Raw genomic sequence first — 17,758 nt, 5'->3', positions numbered from 1 at the left:
AGGTATGCCGCCTTCCATAATTCCTCCTTTCAAGCCATGTTGTACCTGGGATGGAAAATACTACACTACACCCAAGCAATACTAGAGGGACTAGCCATGTCACAGTGGAAAAAATAATACTGGTTTTTTGTTTTTAATCACGCAATGGCATGGGGACCGAAATGCAGGGAAATGCTAAAAATACTTCCTTAAGGAGAGAAACAAAACGCACAAAATGTACAAAAGCCAGCCCTCAAAATAAATAAAATATGTGCCTGCTAAAAATAAGACGGATTTGAGAAGGGGAGAGCAAGAAGGATCGCGATGCCAAGCAGCGGGGAGAGGCTTGGGGTGTGCGGGAGACCCAACGGCGCTGGCGGATTGGGAATGTGGTTGCCGCCAGGCACACAATGCGCTCACCCCAAATCTCAAGGAATGGTTTAAGTTTCCCCCTCCCAACAGCAAACCGCAGCCTTTAAAAACAAGGCCTGGTGGCTTGAAAAGAGACAGAGATGTGATACCATTTATACATTAACACGTGAAGCTGGATTAATACAGAGTCAGACCATGGGTCCAGCTAGATCAGTATCGTCCACTCTGCCCGGCAGGAGTTCTCCAGGGTCTCGGGCCAAGACAGGCCTTTTCTAGCACCTGTGAGCCTTGATCTGCAGATGGTGCAGACAAGAGCAGCTACACTGGATCAGGCCTGTGGCTGACCTAGCCAGTCTCACCAAATGGCCAAACAAACTGAACATAGAAGAGCGCTGCTGGATCATACCAGTGGTCCATCTAGTCCAGCATCTGGTCTCAAACAGTGGCCAACCAGTTCCTCTGGAGGGCCAAGAACAGGGCCTAGAGCAGGGGTGGGGAACGTCAGGCCCGGGGGCCATTTAAGGCCCGCGGAATTATTTGGTCTGGCCATGGGTCCTGGCAGATCTCTAGCTCAGAAGGATCTAAGACTGGTGATCCACCTCCTCCCACAGACAGGAATAGCCTCTATTCAAGGCGGATGTGAGTTTGTTTTGCTGAGAAAAGAACCTTCTTTGCCCCTTGGAGAAGAGTCATTAGCTAGGGAGCTGCTAGGACCGTCCAAGAAACTGTGTTAACCCTTTCCCACCCGGGCTGTGGTGAAATGTATTTCCTCTGTGCTACAAAAGGGCAGAAGTGGCGACAATGGAGGGGTTAAAGGGGGCAGGGCCAGAATGCACGGCCCGTGAATGATGTTATAAATATCCAAATGGCCCTTGGCAGAAAAAAAGGCTCCCCACCCCTGGCCTAGAGGCCAAGGCCTTCATAAGAACATAAAAAAAATCCCTGCTGGATCAGACCAGGGGTCCATCTAGTCCAGCATCCGGTCTCACACAGTGTCCAAACAGTTCCTCCAGAGGCCAACAACATGGCTTAGAGGCCGAGGCCTTCCCCTGGGGTTGCCTCTGGCCCTGTTATTCAGAGGTTTACTGCCTCTGGATGTTCCCCTTAGTCATCCCCTTAGGCAACTAGTCACTGATAGATCTATCCTCCATGAATTTGTATAATCCCCTTTTTAAGCTGTCTGTGCCTCTGGCCATCACTACGTCCTCTGGCAGCGACCTCCACATTTCAATCACTCGTCCAGACGTCTGTCTGTTCTGAATCGACTGCCCATCACCTTCAGCGGATGCCCTCAAGTTCTAGTATTTTGGGAGAGGGAGAAAAAGGTCTCTTTGTCACCTTTCTCCACCTCACGCATAGTGCCCCAGAAGGCGTACAGGAAGGGCCAGCTCTGGTCCATGGAGGGCTTCTGCCCCTTGAACCTTACTAAAGCGTGGTTACTAGCCATTGATTGGCCTACTCTCTAGAAATTTGTCTAATTCCCCTGGAAAGCCAACTACGATTGGTGGCCATCACTACACTAGGCAACGAGTTCTACTAGTTAGGAAGACCTTCAGACAAAGCATTTCCACTCTCCTCAGCGTGTTGTAGTGGTTAAGTGCGTTGGTTAGGAGCAGTGGACTGTGAACTGGAGAACCAGGTTTGATTCCCCACTCCTCCACATGAGCGGTGGGGGCTAATCAGTTGAACCGGGTTGGTTTCCCCACTCCTCCACACAAAGCCAGCTGGGTGACCTTGGGCTAGTCACAGCTCTCTTAGAGCTCTCTCAGCCCCACCTACCTCACAGGGTGTCCTGTTGTGGGGAGGGGAAGGGAAGGTGATTGTAAGTGGGGAGGGGAAGGGAAGGTGATTGTAAGTTAGTTTAAGTGGTAGAGAAAGTCGGCATATAAAAACCAACTACTACTACTCCTTCCCCTCGATTTTACTGGGTGTCCCCAAAGTCTAGTACTGTAAGAGAGGGAGAAAATGTTCTCTCCCCCACTTCCCTCATCCCATGCAGAAATTGTAAAAAACCTTTATCGTGTTCCCCCAACCCCATTCGCCTTTTTTCTAACCTAAAAAGCCCCCAAATCCTCAGCCTTTTCACATAGAGCATGCAAACTGCACAATATACCACTGAGCCCTCTCCCCCAGTGGCCAATTTAATCCTAGAACATTTGTACACACAAACCCAGCTGCCTAAAACAGAGTAGCACATGAAGCTGCCTTATACTGAATCAGACCCTGGTTCCATCAAAGTCAGTACTGTCTACACCGACCGGCAGCGGCTTTCCAGGGTCTCAGACGGAGGTCTTTCGCATCACCTGCTTGCCTGGTCCCTTTAACTGGAGATGTTGGGGATTGAACCTGGAACCTTCGGCATTCCAAGCAGATACTCTACCACTGAGCCATGGCCCCTCCATCTATCACTATGGTGTCTCCTCTGCCTAGGATCCCCTAGCCCTGTGCCAGCAAATGTTTGGAGATTTTTTTTGGGGGGGGGGTTGTGGGGAGGGTGGATTTTCAGGAGGAAGTGATGTCACTCCTGGGCAGCTCTCTAGGAATTTCCACCCAGGAACTACATTTCGGGGATCACAACAGGCTGCAACTGGGAAAGGGTACTTGGAATGTTATCCTATGCAAATGTTAAGTCGGCGTATGTAAATCGAGTGCAGTACCACAGATTGGAACGAAGGGCTGTTAAAAATGCTTTGCGCAGCACATAATTTCAAGCTTTATTCATTCTGGAGCATGCGTCACAAAATCGAAACAACAGGATGTCACAACTGCAAAAGTCATTGGTCTAAAACCCTTAAGTATGCTTACATAAGAAACATAATAACACATGAAAGGCCCTGCTGGATCAGACCAAGGCCCACCAAATCGAGCAGTCTGTTCACACAATGGCCAACCAGGTGCCTTTGGGAAGCCCACAAGCAAGATGGCTGCAGCAGAATTGTCCTGCCTGTGTTCCACAGCACCTAATATAATAGGCATGCCCCTCTGATCCTGGAGAGAATAGGTACGCATCATGACTGGTATCCATTTTGACTAGGAGCCATGGTTAGCCCTCTCCTCCGTGAACATGTCCACTCCCCTCTTAAACCCTTCCAAGTTGGCGGCCATCACGGCATCCTGGGGCAGGGAGAAAAGCCCTGCTGGATCAGACCAAGGCCCATCAAGTCCAGCATCCTGTTCACACAGTGGCCAACCAGGTACCTCTAGGAAGCCCACAAACAAGACGACCGCAGCAGCATTATCCCGCTAGTGCACCTAATACAATAGGCCTGCTCCTCTGATCCTGGAGAGAATAGGCATGCACCATGGCTAGTATCCATCTTGACTAGTAGCCATTGATAGTTCTGCCTCCGTAAGAACATACGAAAAGCCCTGCTGGATCAGACCAAGGCGCATCAAGTCCAGCAGCCTGTTCACACAGGGGCCAACCAGGTGCCTCTAGGAAGCCCCACAAACAAGACGACGGCAGTAGCATTATCCTGCCCGTGTTCCACAGTACCTAATATAATGGGCATGCTCCTCTGAACCTGCTTAACCTTCACCAGCTTGCTCTGACCACAGGGATCCCCCACCCTCCTATCTCCAAAGGCAAAAGGTGAGGGGGCTTTTTTTGGCAAACAACTCCACATCTCAAACAAAGTGAACTCAAGCTTTGGTCTGCCGCCTGCCAGCGCCGGCTACCATGAAAGGCCCCGTGTCATGGGACATGAAAGCCAGCATGCCGCAGAGAATGCAACGCCCACAATTTGGCAAGAAGGAAAGTCGAAGAGAATTAAGGTGTTTCTCGCACACCCTGACCTGTCACTCAGAGAGAGGCCTGCTTAGAGGCAGGCCTGTGTTTTCCTTACTAACACAAAGGCATACTAATTTATACACATCTTAACATTATGTGCTGAGAACGGCCACATTTTCGTGACCTACAAACACTTCCGCACAATGAAACGCCTTTGCAAAGCTCCTCTTATTCGGTATCTAGGAGGAGGAGGGTGGAATTTAAAAAGAAAAAAAGATGAGCACCTGAAAGGCCGTGGCTCAGTGGTAGAGCATCTGTTTGGCATGCTGAAGGTCGCAGGTTCAATCCCCGGCATTTCCAGGTTAAAGGGACTAGGCAAGTAGGTGATGTGAAAGACCTCTGCCTGAGACCCTGGAGAGCCACCGCTGGTCCGAGTAGACAATACTGACTTTGATGGACCAAGGGTCTGATTCAGTATAGGGTAGATTCATAGGGAGGGGCTGTGGCTCAGTGGTAGAGCCTCTGGTTGGCATGCAGAAGGTCCCCGACATCTCCAGTTAAAGGGACTAGGCAAGAAGGTTGTAAGTAGGGCTGCCAGGACCCTCTTCACCACAGGCAAGAGGTTTCTGGGGAGGAGGGCAGGGTATGGGGAGGGATATCAATGCCATAGAGTCCAATGCCCAAAGCGATCATTTTCTCCAGGGGAACTGATCTTTATCTGCTGGAGATCAGTTGTAATAGTGGGAGATCTCCAGCTAGTATCTGGAGGTTAGAAAATTAGTACAGAAACAGGCTGATAACAATATGTAATGACAAAAGTATATTGAATGTAACAATGTGCTAACAAGCCAATTGTATATGTACAACAACGTATTTCTCAGTCCTGGTACAGTAACAATCAATCCGAGGTCGATGTCTTCAAATGAAGAAGGGTAAGAAAGGGATACGATCGTTTCAGTTCTTCCTCAGTCCTGTTTATATATTGTTTTCAAAATGTACTAATTTCAATATAAGCATCTGTAGCTTCAAAATTCTCATAGACTTTTAAGCATCACCCTTTTAGGGACAAAATAGCAACCATGTGTATTTTTTAGCTTACGTATCTATTCCAACATCAGGATATCCACTGAAACAAGGTTGCATAGACAACTTGTATCCCATTTGGGAAGTGGAAACTGTAAATTTGTATCCCTTTCTACCCTTCTTCACTTGAAGACATCGACCTCGGATTGATTGTTACTGTACCAGGGCTGAGAAATACTTTGTTGTACATATACAATTGGCTTGTTAGCACATTGTTATACACCCAGAACTGGGAAATACTTTGTTATATATATGCAATTGGCTTGGTAGCACATTGTTACATTCAATATACTTTTGTCATTACATATTGTTATCAGCCTGTTTCTGTACTAATTTTCTAACCTTAGGTAATGGTGCAGAGGTGTTGATTTTTGATTGCTTAGTACCTGGAGGTTGGCAACCCTAAGTAGCTGCCACCACATCTCCACTGCATGACTGAAGGTAAGCCGTGGCTGCCACTTTGGGGCTGGCTCCACCTTCTGCTGCAACCATTCCGTGGCAGCCGTGTTTTGTCTGCGCCCACCACGCCGTGTCATAATTCCAAAGGGGCCCGCAGGCTCAAAAAGGTTGGGGACCCCTGCTGCAGGACAAGGCCAAACGTTGCAGCTTTCCTGGACTTTGGAGACGCTACCAGCCTGTCTCTGGGCCACCTGGAAAACTCTAGGGCAGGGGTATCTAACATAAGGCCCGGGGGTCGGATCTGGCCCCTTGAGAGCTCTTCTCTGGCCCGGGAGCCAGCCGAGGCAACCACCCCCCACCCCAGTTCCCAGATGTTAATGTAGGGTTGCCAGGTCCCTCTTCACCACCAGAGGGAGGTTTTTGGGGCAGAGCCTGCGGAGGGTGGGGTTTGGGGAGGGTTAGGGTCCAATTGCCATAGAGTCCAATTGCCAAAGCGACCATTTTCTCCACGGGAACTGATCTCTATCGGCTGGAGATCAGTCATCACAGCCGGAGATCTCCAGCTAGTACCTGGAGGCTGGCAACCCTAAGTAGCTGCCACCACATCTCCACTGTGTGACTGAAGGTAAGCCGTGGCTTACCTGGAGGTTGGCAACCCTATGTTAATGAGCGAAGACTGTTAAGTAAAAGAAAATACTGTACGAGCGTTATTGTGATAAGCATGTCTGCATTTTAAGTTAAAAAAATAAAGTAAAAAAATAATATCATTAATTGGCTTTGCCTGTGCCTTCCGAAAAGGTGTTATCTCCATTACCTGGCATTAAATTTTATGGTATATGTGGCCCGGCCAAGTGACATTTGTGTCATATCCGGCCCCCGTAATAAATGAGTTTGACACCCCTGCTCTAGGGTACAACTTCAGATGGCAGAAGGCAAAAAACAAGAGAGAGAGAGAGACAGAGAGAGAGACAGAGACAGAGATCCCAAATGGTACCACGTCCCATATAAATAGTTCTCTGCGACTAGGGGGTGGTGGAGCAAGCACAGCTTATCAGACAGAAATTTCCTACTCGCAGGGAGTAGCTTGAAACGCTCACCTGAAATGCCGAGCAGCCAACTTTATCGTCTCTGCTGCGTGCCTAGACGGGGCCAGAAGCACCATGCCAGGATGTGGCAGGAAGGGGTGGGAGAGAGAGGTTTTATAAAAAAAAAAAAAAAAAAAAAGCAAAAGCAAAGGAGAAAGGAGCTCAGATTTCCAACTGCTGGGAAGGCAGATGTTTGAGCACCCCCACCCTTTAAAGAAAGCAAGTCATTTACGGCTGGTTCCGTCTCCCAGCCAGACGGGAGGGGTCCACCTGAGAAATACTGAATTCCTTCTTGCCTGCAATGGAGTATTTCCATTTTTTAAAAAAAACAAACAAGGTTTTAAGGAAGCTGGATTTTGTGGTCGAATTCAGGGGTCCACCTGAGAAATACTGAATTCCTTTTTGCCTGCAATGGATGATTTCCATTTTGTTTTTTTAAAACAAGGTTTGCAGGAAGCTGGACTCTGTGGCCGATTTCACATCTCTGCTGTTCTTCTCCAACACCCGCCCCCACCCAGTTTGCACACCTACGAAATTGCTTGTAAGCGGTCAAGCGTTTTGGGTACTTCACAGTTATAAGTCTGGATGTAAAAGCCGGCAAAGCCAAACCTGACCAGGCCTCCCTAAGAAAGAAAAAACACATGGTGCGAAAAGCCTAGATAGGAATCAACAGGGATGCCAGTAGGGTTGCCAACCTCCAGCCAGCCCTCCACTGTTACTAGGAAAGTACATCTTTGTCTAAATGACTTCTCAAGCACATGGAAGAATTTGAAGCTTGACAAAGCTGTTCATGAAATGGGAAATGTACTGGAAGCCCATTGCATTTTAAATGCGCCGTTGCTTTTTTGACATGTTAAACGCTTCGTGTTCCATGTTAATTGTATGTGCTTACATGTATATCTTGTTTGATGGTTGCCAACCTCCAGGTGGTTGACAACCCTAACTGGACCTGGAGCCTGAACTCAGAATCTCAAATTGTATTGCAGCTCATCATTAATGGACTGGGGCCATGACACCGGGGAGGGGGGGCAGATGGGTGTGGTGTGAACTACATACGGCCCCAACATCATTTCCTGGTAAGGTTACCCCCCATCATGAGCTGCAAATCTTTCTTGCGTGGCTAGTGGTAGGAATTGGGGGGGAAGACAATAGGATTAGCTTATGCAGCCCTGATCCAAGACCACGTTCCCTCCCCTGGTCTGTTTTTTTTAATTATGTCTGAGTCACTTCAGATGGCAGATGAAAAGATATATCATAGAAGAAAGAACAAATGAAAGAACCAGAGAAGGAAGGAAGGAAGTTGGTTTTTATATGTCGACTTTCTCTACCACTTAAGGAAGAATCAAACCGGCTTACAATCACCTTCCCTTCCCCTCCCCACAACAGACACCCTGTAAGGTAGGTGGGGCTGAGAGAGCTCTAGGAGAACTGTGACTAGCCCAAGGTCACCCAGCTGGCTTCTTGTGTAGGAGCGGGGAAACAAACAGTCCATCAGATTAGCCTCCGCCGCTCATGTGGAGGAGTGGGGGATCGAACCCGGTTTTCCAGATCAGAGTCCGCAGCTCTTATAACCACTACACCACCCTGCAGAGAAAACTGAAAGATCCCCGCATGTAGAGGTTAGGACAGCAAGGTGGCAAGGCTAGAACGCTGGCATGCTAACTTTCTATGTGCAGGGATTTTTGAAAAAGCATGAGCAGACGAGCAATGAATAATGCATCTAAGTCTGGATTTGGGTCCCAGTTTCAGCTTGATCCTGCCTTCTGGGAACAGCCCCCTTTTGATTCCACCGAATCTAGCCACTGGCTTCCACTTGGAAGGCAGCTCCCGGCGCCGGCCCACGGGGCTTGTGCATGTCCTCCTTTCGATTTCTGCATGAATGAAATTTCTCTGTCCGCCCCCCCCAAAAAACCCTCTCCTCTTCCCTGCTTTAAAAAAGAAAGACAGAGATAGCCCACACAGTGATTCAGCAGAGAACGTATCAGGCAAGCCAGCCTAACCTGAAAAGATATATATTTTTAAAGAGTGTGTGGGGGAGAAAAGGAGAGAAAGGAAAAGAGTTAGACTATGCAATGTGCGTTATTAGGTCACATCCACGCAGGGGTTTCCCACTGCTCTCCTCTGAGCATCACACACTGTACCCCAGAGTCATTTTATCAACAAGTCTTGCCCTTGCAGTATAGCTGGCCTGGATGGGTTTTCCTCAGCTAGGATCCAGAAGGTTCGGAGATCAAATCACATCGGCCCTCAACACCCAGTAGCTGGCTTACGCTCCCGCAGACCCCTCTTTTCCACCTGCAACATACCTTAGAGGGCTGTTGTAAAAGTCACAAGTGTGACTGGTATGGCCAGCGTGGTGTAATGGTTAAGAGCGGTGGTTTGGAGCAGTGGAGTCTGATCTGGAGAACCGAGTTTGATTCCCCACTCCTCATGAGCGGCGGAGGCTAATCTGGTGAACAGGGTTGGTTTCCCCACTCCTTCACATGAAGCCAGCTGGGTGACCTTGGGCTAGTCACAGCTCTCTTAGAACTCTCTCTGCCCCACCTACCTCACAGGGTGTCTGTTGTGGGGAAGGGAAGGTGATTGTAAGCTGGTTTGATTCTTCCTTAAGCGGCAGAGAAAATCGGCAGATAAAAACCAACTCTTCTCTAGCAAGGATTTTTTTTTTTTACTACCAGTTGAGGGACCGCCCACTACTGCGATGCTCCCGATTCGTGCAGTCGCCATTTTGTTTTCAGCAGGGAAATGCACGCAATTTCGGGCTTTGCTTCATGCCAAGAGAAGGCTTGGCATTTTTCAGGGTAAGTGTCTGCACATACCAAAGCTGGGAAAGGTGCATATTCTAGACAAAATGCAAGTACTGGGAGCAATCACGGCACCACGCATTCCTGGTACGTGCAGCTGGATTCCCCACGCCATGAACATAATGCCTGAAAGGTCTAACCTCACAACAGGCTCCCCAGCCTCTCTTCTGAACACCCCACCTAGTGACACAACATCCAGAAACCAAGGCGAGGGGTGGAGGTGAGAAAAAGAAAGAAGCCCCCCTCCCCAGTCAGGAATTTTCAGACAGGAACTGCCACACTGTGTGGTCATAAGTACATAAGAAAGGCCCTGCTGAATCAGACCAAGGTCCATCAAGTCCAACAGTCTGTTCACACAGTGGCCCAACCAGGTGCCTCTAGGAAGCCCACAAAGAAGAAGACTGCAGCAGCACCATCCTGCCTGCGTTCCACAGCACCTAATATAATAAACATGCTCCTCTGATCCTGGAGAGAATAGGGATGCATCATGACTAGTATTCATTTTGTCTAGAAGCCATGGATCACCCTCTCCTCCAGGAACATGTCCGCTCCCCTCTTAAAGCCCTTCAAGTTGGCAGCCATCACCACATCCTGGGGCAGAGAGTTCCAAAATTTAACTAGACTGATCATACCAGTAAGGGGGAAGACCTGAAGGACCCAGGCAAAGGCAAAAAGTCCCACTTAGCGTAAGCTCCTTCAGACGTTTCTAGAACATGTTCTCCAGGCTCTCTCGCGGCCCACGAGCACACAACACCTTGGGTCACAGATCCGACCCTAGGAAAAAAACACACCCCTCAATTTCACATCACAAAGCTCACCGCTACATTATTTACTCAGCAAATGTTAAGATGTCGCCTCTCCAGATAACCTGCCGAAGGCAGCCACAACAACATCCCTTAGGTTAAGATGCCGACAAGCTCACACAAAAGACACCCACATCAAGGGCTATGGATGGGGGTATTCAGGCAGAGCCTCCACAGATTCAGAGGCAGTCTACATTCTCATGCAGTGGCCCCCGCGGCCGCTCCACCAATTTAGCTCTGTAGAGACCGAAAGGGTTACAAACCGAGCAGAGAACGTAGAACTCCTATGGCTTCCACTGAACAGCTGGGTCACTCATAAAATATGGGGAGAACAGCTTGAAAACTTGGGGTGTTGTGGGGTTACAGGGAGAGTTGTCTGTTGCATGAGAACCAGGGTGGGAGCATTTTTTTCTTTTACAACAAGAGCAAAACTAGAGAAACAAAATTACTCAACCCTGTCCAAAAAGTGGGTTTTCTCCCCCACGATAACCAGCTGCCGTGGCCAGGGTTACTCCACGTGAACGAAAGATGTGCATCGGACAAAAAGTCCAGGACCCTGGAACCTCAGACAACCTTCTTCTGAGGAAGCCCCCGGGCTCTCCGCAGCACAGCTTCTAACCCCCGGGTCTCAATGATTATTTTACAGATTAATGCAAACCGACAACAATGTACGGACTGGGGGAGAAACCGCTGTCCGTTGGCCATCCCCTCTCGCTCTGAGCGCTTCATTTCCAGCCGGTTTTGGAAACCAGAGAAACACAGAATCATAGAGTTGGAAGGTACCGCTAGGGTCATCTAGTCCAACCCCCTGCACAATGCAGGAAATTCACAACTACCTCCCCCCCACACCCCCAGTGACCCCTACTCCATGCCCAGAAGATGCTCCCCTCTCATGATCTGCCGAAGGTCATAGAATCAGCAGTACTGACAGATGGCCATCTAGCCTCTGCTTAAAAACCTCCAGGGAAGGAGACCTCACCACAACCTCACAAGGAAGCCTGTTCCACTGAGGAACCGCTCGAACTGTTAAAAAGTTCTTCCTGATGTCTAGACGGAAACTGTTTTGATTTAATTTCAACCAGTTGGTTCCGGTCCGATCTTCTGGAGCAACAGAAAACAACATGCCAGCCTCTTCAAAAAGGATGTGGACAGAATGGAGCGGGTGCAGAGGAGAGCAACCAGGATGATGAGGGGCCTGGAGACCAAGCCCTGTGAGGAAAGGCTGAGGGAGTTGGGAATGTTCAGTCTGGAGAAGAGGAGGTTGAGGGGGGACAGGATCACTCTCTTTAAGTATTTGAAGGGCCGTCACTTAGAGAAGGGCAGGGAGCTGTTCCTGTTGGCAGCAGAGGAGAGGACTCGCAGTAATGGGTTTAAATTGCGGGAGGAAAGGTACTGGCTGGATATTAGGAAAAACATTTTTACAGTAAGAGTTGTTCAACAGTGGGATCGGGTACCTAAGGGAGGTGGTGAGCTCCCCCTCACTGGTGGTCTTTAAGCAGAGGCTGGACAATCACTTGTTAGGGGTGCTCTAGGCTGATCATGCATTGAGCAGGGGGTTGGACTAGATGGCCTTTATGCCCCCTCCAACTCTATGATTGTATGATTCTAGGTCCCTCACGTTACCCACTCTGCCAACGTTACCCATTCTTTCCCTCTGCCAACTTCCTCAAGCAAGCAGGTAGAAGAGAGAAATGAAGGGGGAAGGCAACCACTGCTCTCTGAAACTGGAGCAAGGTGACGGGGACTTGCTGTGAATCTGACCCCTCCCGAGGAGCAAAGGGAGGCAAACAGCCAAATGGGCACAACCCAGGCGCTAGAGACCATAATCACTTTCAGGTTTTGTATGAGCTCTTTCAACGGTGGCCCACTGTGAAAGGATCCCTTTTGTCTGCTCCGGAACGATGGGGTCTTAGAACAGATTCAACGTCAACAGAGCACTTGGGGGAGAGGTTTCTGGGGGGTGGATTGCTGCTGCCCCAACTTGAAAGTTGAGCTGATGGTTATAACAAAATAATAATCTTTATTATACAGTATATACAGAACCAAAAAGCACTGGGCCTTATAGACAGGCTAATCAACTAAAAGACTATAAGAAAAAGAGTTGGTTTTTATATGTTGACTTTCTCTACCACTTAAGGAAGAATCAAACCAGCTGACAATCACCTTCCCTTCCCCTCACCCTGTGAGGTAGTTGGGGCTGAGAGAGCTGTGACTAGCCCAAGGTCACCCAGCCGGCTTCATGCGTAGGAGTGGGGAAACCAACCCAGTTCACCAGATTAGCTTCCACCGCTCATGTGGAGGCATGGGGAATGAAACCCGGTTCTCCAGACAGCTCCAAACCACCGCTCTTAACCACTACACCACCACTAACTTTCTAACACTGTTAATGATAAAAACCAATATAAATGACCAATAATAAACCAGACACCTTTTGGCCTGTATGGCCTTCTTCAGTGGTCATATATACAATTACAACTATTATAGAGACACAGCAAGAAATACATGTAAAAGGTGTGTTATGAAGCAATAACCTTATATATTGTGTGGCCCATTGTCATTTATGGCTGTATATCATGGACATTTCACCATTTGATTTGGCTCACACAGAAGTCTTGTAATGTGCTTCTAATGTTGTACATATGTGTATATCATCAACCAGTGATTAAGAATATTGGCCCCCAACTTGAACCAAGTTTGCATGCCCTAAAAGACAAACCCACACTTTCCTCTGCAAGGAAAGATGAGTTGCGGTAGAGCAAGTTTGTGGGAAGAGCCAGCGCTGAATCACTGGACTGCAAACTGTTAAACTGTGGAACTCCCTGTCCCAGGATGTGGCGATGGCTGCTAACTTGGAAGGCTTTAAAAGGGGAGTGGACATGTTCATGGAGGAGACGGCTATCCATGGCTACAAAATGGATACTAGTCATGATGCATACCTCTTCTCTCCAGGATCAGAGGCGCATGCCTAATATATGAGGTGCTGTGGAACACAGGCAGGATAAATGCTGCTGCAGTTGTCTTGTTTGTGGGCTTCCTGGAGGCACCTGGTTGGCCACTGTGTGAACAGACTGCTGGACTTGATGGACCTCGGTCTGATCCAGCATGGCCTTTCTTATGTTCTTGTGTACATCTGGGGAATCCCAGGTTCAGCCCTCTCCCCTCCTCCCGTCACCTTGGAGCGACCAGCCACATACTCCGCCTTGAGTTCTTCAGAGGAAGGGTGGGATAAAAAACCCTCTTGATCGGTAAATAACAAAATAAATCCACTTGATCCTCTTGTTGGAGGGACCCCTGAAGGTTCTCTGGCTTGGAAACCGCCACTTACGTTGGATGAAGAATAACATGCATGTGAAAAGGGTACGCTAGTTTTTTTCCGGATACAGTGAATTTTTTCCGGATAGGCGTTCTGATCTGGATGGCCCCAGCTAGCTTGATCTTATCAGATCTCGGAAGCTAAGCAGGGTCAGCCCTGGTCAGTACTTGGATGGGCGACCACCAAGGAAGTCCAGGGATGCGAAGCAGAAGCAGGCAATGGCAAACCACCTCTGAACGTTATGGCGGATGTGACTCGATGGCAAAAAAAATTAAAAATGCATGCGTAAACGGGAGGGGGAAGAGAATTTTTTCACAGGACCGTCTCTGACCCAGGGCGACTGCCGGACAATGTGGTTAACCTCAGTTCCAAACACGGAACTCACAAGGATCCAGGGAGGTCATTACCAAACTGGGTGTGACCCGAGTTCAAATTCCAAGATCAGTTCGCAACACTGTGCATACAGTCTACTACCTATCACAATGGCGCTGGGCTCGTGCCAAGAAGGGGCAGGTTCAAAACCCCACCCGCCCAACAGCCTGGGGAGGGGGTGGTCTCCCTCTCTCACCACAACCTACCTCACAGGGGTCTTGTGAGGAACGAAGCAAAAGTTGCTCTCTGCCTCACAGAACACACTACCTAAATTTTGACACACACCCTGGGGGGAGGGAGCAGATAACAAAAGGGAGAAAGAACGAGAGTCAACATATAACGCAGCCAGAATACAAAATGAATTTCGAGGAGGGGTTTTAAAAGAGGGCGGAACGATGGTGGTCCCACTCATCTTAAATATCTATTTGGGTCCAAATTTGAATTCTCACGAGGTATTTTCCCCCTAAGATCCCCTCCTATGGAAGATTATCGCTCCACAATACCAGCTTTGCAAACTCCCCAGTACAATTTTCTTTGAGGGCTATTTTTGGCATCCTCAGCAAGAAAGGAGGAGCGGAGAGGGGAGGGAATCAGATGTACTTCCTGGTTGCTCATGTTCACACGCTGAAGCCAGCCGTCCGCTCCAGAAAAGCCCCATGGCTCGATTTCAAATGAGATGACCCCCCCCCCCAAGTCAGCTTAGCGAGCAGACAGGGCCACGCCGGAGGGGCTCCATGAAGCTTGCCAAAAGATCTGCTTCACAGCAAGCTGGAAAATAGGCCACAGGTTAATTCTGGGGGGAAATATATGTACAAAAACACACAGTATTACAATATGTGGCCTCCTGCGCCATCAGTCAGTGGTCTTTGCTCCTTCAGTCCCACCCACCCACCCCAGCCTAGTCTCAAAAGGACATTTTTGGTTTGCAGGACCTTTCCCTCAAACAAAAGGAAATTTAGCTTTAATGGGAGGGAGGGGGGAGGAATGGTATTCAACTAGGCATCCCACCTTCCTGAACAGATTCAGGGAACCGTCTACTTCCCCCCAGATGCTACTCAGAAAACACAGTCCCTAGTTTGCAAAGCTGGCCAAACAAAACAAATGGGGGGGGGGGAAGGGGAGAGAAAGAGGCCTGGAAACTGAATGGATCTTTTTTTTAAAAAAAAAAATCTGGCTTATTTAAAAAGCAACACAAAGAGCTACAAAAAATGGGAAGGGAGAAAAACACACATTAAAAACACACACATTACAAACAAACCGACGTTGCAACAGTTGGTTAAAAATGGGTTTGGGGGGAGGAGGAAGAAATCAGAGCACATGGCAAATGCTAAAAAGGTTCTTTCTCACTTTCTTTTTTTCCTGGTCAACCAGGAGAGGGTAGAATTAGGAAAGACAGGCCTCCTCCAGCCTGGCCCAGAATGTCTATCCAGCTCAAGCAAAAAGAGAAGGAAAAGCTGAACAGGTCAACGTTTCTAGCTCCTTTGCTTCCCATCTGGATGCTCAATTGCAACACCCCCCCCAAAAAAAATGCCTGCAAGGATTGGAAGGAGGGAAGGCTTATTTCAAGGCTTTGTGTCTCCTGGTTTTCCTTCCTCTCTCAGGCCCCCCTTTTCATAAAGACACCCAGATTATGGAAGTTGCTAACCTGGGGGGTGGGGGGAGAGAGACAGCATCCACTGGAAAAACAGAAGCAACATTCTAATAAAGCTTCGAGCACTGAGGCCAGTTTGCTTCAATCCCCCCCACCAGTATCATCATTTAAAAAAGAAACTCTCATCCAGCAACTCCATCCACCCCACAGCATCTTTCCCTCCCCCCAAATGCAGTATAAAATGCTTTTCGTGCAAAGGAAACACCCCCCCAATTCTAAATATACATCAAGGTAACAAGGTACAGTAGCTTCCTCCTCTTTTTTTTTTTGTTGCAAAACCAGGAAGAAGCAAACAGATCTGAAACGTACAGGAAAAACAACCCGCTTCGCCTCCCACACTGGAAATGTACTTTTTTTTTAACATAAGAGGGCTTCTTTTTATTATTATTATTATTAAAGGCCTTTTAATGTCTTGCGTTTCTCCCGAGAGAAACCGGTTGCATAGATAATCCATCTCTCCAAAGGGAGAGGCCTACGCGATGCATAATGCACCTCTCTGATGCATAATGTGCAGGGGAAGGATCGCATTGTCTCCAAGAGGCAATGCAAAAAAAAATAAAAAGAGGGCTCCACGTTATTAAAAAATAGGAGATAAATGGGGAAGGCTGGGGGGGGGCAGAATTGGGAGTGATCAGGGGGAGAGGGAGGCTAATTTCAATGGGGCCAGACCGCCAAAGGGGCACATTGGGTGGAAGCAACAGGGCCAGGCTCCCAGCCTAACAACTTTGCCCCCACCCTCCCCAAAAAATCACTTCCTTCTCCTGTTCCCCCTTCCAAATTTTGTTCTGGGGATTCCCCATAGAATTTTTTTTTGGGGGGTGCAATATGGAAGGGGCTTCCATGCAAGCCCCCCCAGCCCCTCCTAGATTTGGAGCAACCCCCCCTCCCCATCTCTTCCTGCGCCCCCCCCAAAACTGCCCCCTCCCCCCCAAACAGGATGCAACATTCAAAGGAAGAGGCAAGGAAAGAAAAGCAAGCCCAAACGAGGCCCCCCTCCCCAATTGAACCCCCTGCTCCCCCAGGTGACTCACCTGCCTTCCCTCCCACCCCCGGGTGCTTCAGAGGTGGGGGCCCCCCCGGGGCCTGCCCCCCAGCAGGCCGTCCATGGGCAGCAGGCTCCTCTCGTCTCTTTAAACCTCTTTCTCTCCCCGCACAGGCAAAAAAAAAAAAAAAGAGGACCGTCTCTACTCCGCCGGCGTAAGGCGCCGCAGCACCCTATGGCGCGCGAGTCACGCCGGCAGCGCAGACGGCGTTGGTGAATAGCGAACTCCGAAGCTTTAAAGCGACTCGGTCTGGCCCTCCGGAGGGGCCCTCCCGTAAGGGGTTTTGGCGCATGCGCGCAGCGGGTGGGAGCGAGGGAGGGGGTAGGCAGGGCGGGCTGGGAGGCACGCGGAGGGTTGCGGGCGCGATGGTGAGTTGGGAAACACTTCCGGTTTCCCATCGCCGGCTGTGGGAACAGCCATGTGAGGGGCAAAGATGTGTTCTTATGTATGCGTGCTCCAAACATCTTAAAAACACCTTACATCAATCTGTGTCTCTCAATTATATGCATATTTTAATCCATTATTTATATTTATTTATTCATTTATTTATATGTTGCATCCTATATATCCTAAATGTTGCATATAGGATGCAACATTTAGGATGCAACATTTAAAGGAAGACGCAAGAAAAGAAAAGCAAGCCAAAACGAGACCCCCTCCTCAATTGAACCTCCCACCCCCTCCTTCTCCTCCCCCAGGTGTGTGTATGTGTATATATATGTATATATGTATGTATGTATATATGTGTGTGTGTATATATATCTTAATCCATGCTGTATATGTAGGGTTGCCAACCTCCAGGTACTAGCTGAAGATCTCCTGCTATTACAACTGATCTCCAGCTGATGGTGATCAGTTCCCCTGGAGAAAACGGCCGCTTTGGCAACTGGACTCTATGGCATGGAAGTCCCTCCCCTCCCCAAACCCCGCCCTCCTCAAGCTCCGCCCCAAATTATGTGTGTACAAATTAATGGATTTAATTTAAATTAAATTTAAATTAATGTGTGTACAAATTAATGTCAAAGCCAGATAAAAGAGGTGCTTTCCATTTAAGATGAATGCAGCGCTGCTTTATTTTCCTTTTATTTATTGCATTTATATCCCACCCTGTATCCAATCCAAAG

The 17,758-nt window shown here is 48.7% G+C and overlaps 1 protein-coding gene across 2 annotated transcripts in view; it reads right to left on the bottom strand.

The window, feature by feature from the left end:
* Positions 1 to 16,911, bottom strand: part of CSNK1G2 (casein kinase 1 gamma 2) — a 61,900-nt gene extending 44,989 nt beyond the window's left edge. For both annotated transcript variants that reach the window (XM_056844260.1, XM_056844261.1), the window contains exon 1: positions 16,623 to 16,911. The gene's annotated coding sequence lies outside the window, so the exon portion shown is untranslated. The remainder of the gene's footprint in view (positions 1 to 16,622) is intronic.
* Between the last annotated feature and the right edge of the window lie 847 nt (positions 16,912 to 17,758).

This window comes from Euleptes europaea, chromosome 2 (genome assembly GCF_029931775.1).
Source record: "Euleptes europaea isolate rEulEur1 chromosome 2, rEulEur1.hap1, whole genome shotgun sequence".
In the NCBI taxonomy this organism is placed as follows: domain Eukaryota; kingdom Metazoa; phylum Chordata; class Lepidosauria; order Squamata; family Sphaerodactylidae; genus Euleptes; species Euleptes europaea.
The sequence above is the reverse complement of the archived record's forward strand: the minus strand, read 5'-3'. Positions and strand labels throughout refer to the sequence as shown.